This window comes from Portunus trituberculatus, chromosome 41, assembly GCF_017591435.1.
Source record: "Portunus trituberculatus isolate SZX2019 chromosome 41, ASM1759143v1, whole genome shotgun sequence".
Lineage (NCBI taxonomy): Eukaryota > Metazoa > Arthropoda > Malacostraca > Decapoda > Portunidae > Portunus > Portunus trituberculatus.
The window spans coordinates 13,763,886-13,770,459 of record NC_059295.1 but is presented as its reverse complement, the minus strand read 5'-3'; the positions used below and the strand labels follow the sequence as shown (position 1 = coordinate 13,770,459).

Genomic DNA, 6,574 nt, shown 5'->3' with positions numbered 1-6,574 from the left:
TTCATCATCTTTATGTAGTGAGAGAGCGCGATTCCTGGAAAGTTTCGTCATTAGTTTCTCTATTGTGATGTGGAATTAAATGGAGTAAAGGTTAGATAAGGGTACATGTAAGAAAGTTTTTTTTTTTTATGGTGCTGAGGTGTGACTTCAAGGAATCTGCCCCCTTGATGATTGGTTGATCTTAAATTCTACTAATTAACGTGATAAAAAAATGTTTGATTACTCCTTTTTAATTTATTCATAATCTAAATTCATCTCAACCTTAACTTAATTGATATACTTACAAAAGAATGATACTGCAATTACTTATCCGGATTGGACGAAAGATCACGAACAAGCATGTGCAGGGGAGGGTCTCTCGAGGCACCGCCGCATTGCCTCGATGGATCTTCTATTTTTCCTCTTTTTCTAAACGTCAATAAAGCAAATTTTTTTTTTCATTCTTTGCCTTGTCTTTTGTTCTGCATCCTTCTCACGTAAAAAAAAAAAATTAATGGCACGCGAAAAAATAATCATAATAACAAAAATGAAGTTTTTCCTTTTTTTTTTATAGAAGATATCACTTTAGCCAATTACTTCATCTACTCTCTGTTATTATTATTCCTCTTTTCTCAAAAGCTGCATGCAATACGTGCTTCTTCTTGGTCATTTTTTTTTAAGTAAAAAATAGAATGAATTTTTTTTTTATTGGGAATACAGTTACCTAGTCAGTGAAGGACATGAGAGAGAGAGAAAAAATATTAATAGTCTCTTTACTATCTTGTCACAAACCTATTACTGATCACAAGACTGTTACGTGAATTCGGCGGTGGTAATGAGAAACCAATGTGAAGGAGCTGCACTCAAAATCAGTTTTAAAACGGAATGGTTGTGTGTGTGTGTGTGTGTGTGTGTGGTGTGTGTGTTTCACTGTTTGATCGGCTGCAGTCTCTGACGAGACAGCCAGACGTTACCCTACGGAACGAGCTCAGAGCTCATTATTTCCGATCTTCGGATAGGCCTGAGACCAGGCACACACCACACACCGGGACAACAAGGTCACAACTCCTCGATTTACATCCCGTACCTACTCACTGCTAGGTGAACAGGGGCTACACGTGAAAGGAGACACACCCAAATATTTCCACCCGGCCGGGGAATCGAACCCCAGTCCTCTGGCTTGTGAAGCCAGCGCTCTAACCACTGAGCTACCGGGCGTGTTGTGTGTGTGTGTGTGTGTTTAGATGTGATAGATTTATTCATAAGATCCCATTGCATATTTAACTCCCTTCACTTGTGTTTATCTTCATTTGACATTTAGTGTTTCTCTTCTTTCCGATCTGTAGTTTTCCCTTACCTCATTTGGTGTCTGCTTACTCCTCCCATCCTCCTCCTCCTCCTCCTCCTCCTCTTCGTCCTCCCCTGAACTTAATCTCTCCTTCATCTCCATCTTTCCTCACACCGCCTTTCCTCACAAGTTCTCCCCCTTCTTGTGCTCCAATCCTCGCAGCGTCGCCTCCTCGCACAATATAATCAACCCCTCCAGGCAACAGACGCAGCTTTAATCATCACGCCTCCCTTCTGTCTACCAACTTCCGTACTTTCTTGCAACACTCCTTGACACCACGACCTTCTCCTCACCTCACCACACACACACACACACACACACACACACACACACACACACACACACACACACACACACACACACACACACACACACACACACACACACACACACACACACACACACACACACACACACACCCACACCCACACACACACACACACACACACACACACACACACACACACACACACACACACACACACACACGACCCGGTAGCTCAGTGGTTAGAGCGCTGGCTTCAGAAGCCAGAGGACCGGGGTTCGATTCCCCGGCCGGGTGGATATATTTAGGTGTGTCTCCTTTCACGTGTAGCCCCTGTTCACCTAGCAGTGAGTAGGTACGGGATGTAAATCGAGGAGTTGTGACCTTGTTGTCCCGGTGTGTGTGGTGTGTGCCTGGTCTCAAACCTGTCCGAAGATCGGTAATAATGAGCTCTGAGCTCGTTTCGTAGGGTAACGTCTGGCTGTCTCGTCAGAGACTGCAGCAGATCAAACAGTGAATCACACACACACACACACACACACACGCACACCGCGTAGTATAGTGGTTAGCACACTCGACTCACAATCGAGAGGGCCGGGTTCGAGTCCCGGGGCGGCGAGGCAAATGGGCATGCCTCTTAATGTGTGGCCCCTGTTCACCTAGCAGTAAATAGGTACGGGATGTAACTCGAGGGGTTGTGGCCTCGCTTTCCCGGTGTGTGTTGTGTGTTGATGTGGTCTCAGTCCTACCCGAAGATCGGTCTATGAGCTCTGAGCTCGCTCCGTAATGGGGAAGACTGGCTGGGTGACCAGCAGGCGACCGAGGTGAATTACACACACACACACACACACACACACACACACACAGATAGATGCAGTAGCTAAATTAATGAGTTAAATTGATACATAGATTGATTAACAGATAAACTGATAGATAGTAGAATGGAAAGATCGACATATATATATATATATATATATATATATATATATATATATATATATATATATATATATATATATATATAAGTTTTTCTTTAATGCATATTTCATTAAAAGTGATAGCTAACTGAAGATTGACTATTTTCCTTAAGATATTCTCCTTATATCTTATGATAGTCTTATATTCTTTTTAAGCGTCTGTATGACTTCGCCGAAGCTATAAAGCTACTGAAGAAAGGTCTAGGAGCCGACAACTCTGTCTAGCGAACATGATTAACTTCGGCGAGTGATACAAACGATTAGAAAAGAATATAAGACTATCATAAGCTATAAGGAGAATATCTTAAGAATATAGTCAATGTTCAACTAGCTATCAATTTTAATGATATATATATATATATATATATATATATATATATATATATATATATATATATATATATATATATATATATATATATATATATATATATATATATATATAGGTAAATTGATAGATAGATAGATTCAATATAGTAACTGCTCTTACAATTTATATCATACATTTATCACACAGAAATGATATCATAATGGATGAACAGTAATTAATCACTGTTAAATTCATAAAACTATAACCATCAAAATTTCACATAATCTTAAAATGAGAGTAATACTAAAATTCTGATGTAATAGAAAGTTCTCATCAATATAAACTCAACTCTGTTAGAAACACATCCTCCCTCCTACCTACACACTCATCACACACACACACACACACACACACACACACACACACACACACACACACACACACACACACACACACACACACACACACACACACACACACATGGATGCATTTTTCTTTCATCCTATCCACACTGAGACAAAAAATACACGAGGAATGAAAAAGGGAGAAAAATATATATGCAGAGCGGCGAATATTCGAGGAGGTGAATGCCATGTAGAAATAACTTAATTTGTGACATGTTGCTCCTAAAATACAGTGCTTGAATATTCAGTGTATTAGGGAGAGTTTTCACTGGCGGGGAAGTGAACATTACGGCACGGACTTACCCTGGAGTGTGTCTGTGTCTCATTGTGTAAACAAATATAGTTAGTTAGCTTATGATTTGAAAAGGCCTCATTCAGTGTGATCACTTGAGTCAGATCGCCTTTTCAGGACTACAAGGAATGCTATGCTGTGTTTCCTTGTAACTCTGTCTGACAAATTTGACAAAAAAAAAAAAAAGTTAAAAAATAGTCACTTTTATGTATACTAACGACAGTCTGGATCCCATGCATAACGCTGAAGAGGAGGAGGAGGAGGAGGAGGAGGAGGAGGAGGAGGAGGAGGAGGAGGAGGAGGAGAGGGGGATCGAGCCTCATCGTCAATATGTTTATCCTGGTGGGCTGGTCTGGTGAACTCCATTGCATCTATACATTTATGGGGAGCAAATTTTCTCTCGCTTTCCCTTCGCGTTATGCGGGTTTGGAAGAGGATCAAAGGCCGACTCAGGGGTTACAGGACTGCAGGGGCTGCGAGAGAGAGAGAGAGAGAGAGAGAGAGAGAGAGAGAGAGAGAGAGAGAGAGAATGAATGAATACGTCACCCAAACAGACTTTCTTCCCTCCGTAACAATTCCACTCCGTCACTGAAAAGAAGGGAGGACTAAATACTTTGGCCAATCAACTGTTTTGAATTCATTTTGTTTGCTATATTCACTTGTGGGGTAAAGTTGCTCTTTTGCCACATGCCTTTTTATATTTATAAGAGAGAGAGAGAGAGAGAGAGAGAGAGAGAGTTTATCGCTTTACCCTCACCCTTTGAAAAGAAAATATGCCATAACTTAATGTAGTTTTCATACACCTCTTCAGCTCACTATTGGAGCGGCGTGGCCAGACGAGGCGCATATGTGTGTGTGTGTGTGTGTGTGTGTGTGTGTGTGTGTGTGTGTGTGTGTGTATGTATATGAAAAAGGAAAAGGAAAAAAAGGAGGAAGCGTTAGTGGCTATCGGTAAAACCATCCAATAGACAAGTCGGTCTGTTTCCCGGCCCGATGCGAGGACGGAAAGCATCGACAGACGAAGGAAATTTACCAAAGATTGTCCTCTTGTGGCAAACCGCTGTGGTATTTCGGATTTTCTTTTACTTTTCTTTGTTTAGCATTTAACATTTTGCCTTGTTGCAGGTGTTTATATATTCTGCTATTTTTTGCACACCAACACAGGTCGTTGTTGTGTTCGTAGTTTTATATGTGGAATGTAAGCGCTGATTAAACGTGCGTGTCGGCGAGGCTGCGGGATGAAGTACGGTTTGTTTTGCCTGTCGGTGGAGGCCTGAGTGGTTCACCCAATCAGCAGGAAACTGGGAATTGTTAGTCTTTTGTTTGCCCGCCGCTGGTACGCCTGATTTTGCTTGGCACTCCAATGAGGACAAATAATAAAGCGGTGACAGCATTGTTGGCTGCCGTAAGTGGACGGTTTTTCTTGCACCTTTGTGTGGGCTGCAGCGGGTGGGCAGTGTCACGCAGGCGCATCCGTGGCACGCCAGGCAGGCCACCACCGCCGTCTCCATAGCCTCTGTTGGCGCCACCTTTCTCCTTGCCCCATCGACCTCCCTAGATTACTCACTTTATTTACTCTTATGTTCCTCCTTGGGCCAGGATGAGGGTGCGCAAGACAGACAGACGAGTGGAGCCTCTTGTCCTGACGAAGAGCGCATTTAGTGGGTCAAACACTAAGGGGCCGTCAGATGGAAGGGGTATCTTCCAGTGCCAGGGTGACATGAGACACTGTTACTGCTTCATGAAGGTGCTCATTTGTGAACTTTTGCACGCGTGTGGCCGACTGATGGAATCACTGCCGATGTCCGCTGTCCATGCTGCCTCAATGCACGAGGCTCAGGATCAATGTTGTGACGAGAGTTGTGTGACTCCTTATTCCATGGTGGCCTTTTTAAATCAAATTGAATATCCATTTTTCCTCTGGACACACACACACACACACACACACACACACACACACACACACACACACACGCAAACAAACAAACAAGTGCTAGCAAGTACTATGATAGCTGAGAAGTTTTGCTTAGAGGAATGCTTTCAAACATTGTTTTTGAGTCACTTTTCACTGGCTGAGGACACATGATGTCGATGACCTTTAGTGAATATTAATGCATAAATGTGTGGTGCATTCATATATCTCTTTTCTTGCTTTACAAAATTATGGAAACGGTAGTTTGTTTGTTCTCCGAAATCTCTTGTGCAGTGTGCTTTATCAACACAAAACTTCGAGATTACTTTACTTTGAAAGAACAACAATAAGAAATAACAAGAAACGCCCACTTGCCTTCCTTCGTAAAGAAAAAATATACATTGTTCAAACCTTTCGTTACGAAGCACCGAACAACATAACTGTATTTCCGCGCAGTGAATTGGGAATACCATAAGATGAACTGATGAGATTCACGTCGTGTAGAAAGGAAAGATGTGACGCCGTAATCCAGAGAGCAAGGAGCGGAGGGCGTGGCGGTGATGGGGCGAGGAGAGGCGAGGCAGGGGGATCAGGAGAGCACTCAGTGTCACCAGGTCTTGGAGGAAATGAAAGTAATGATGGTGATGGCGGACGTGAGTGTCTCGCAGCAAGAAGTTCTCTCCTCATTATAATCATGCTGGTGTTCCTGGTGCAGCGAGCCCCCAGCCTGGTGACCTGTGTGGTGTGCAGTAGCAGCTTGTCTCGCCTGGTGATTCCTCTTGCGGCGCGTCCACTCATGACCCCAGTGTGGCTGCAAGTCAGTCTCGCGCGGGTCGTTGCCTCGAATATTAAAGAAATTGTCATTTTCTGAGTTTTTGCAAGAACGATTTATCATCCGGAAGGCGGCGTTTGTCTTGACTTTGCGTAATGTACTTGAACCCTTGTCTTGGACGTTAGCTTTTGTCTAAAGTTTCTCCCAGACTTGAAACGTTCAGGGGAATGGAGAGGAAGAGCATGGAAGAGCAGGAGGAGAAAGAAGAAGAGTAGGAGAACAAGGAGTAAGAAGAGATGAAGGAGAAGGGAGAGG

General features: G+C 43.0%; 1 non-coding gene across 1 annotated transcript; it reads left to right on the top strand.

The window, feature by feature from the left end:
- Positions 1-1,816: 1,816 nt before the first annotated feature.
- Trnal-cag lies at positions 1,817-1,890 on the top strand. The gene has a single exon. It is a non-coding gene; the product is annotated as a tRNA-Leu (tRNA).
- The last annotated feature ends 4,684 nt before the right edge of the window (positions 1,891-6,574 follow it).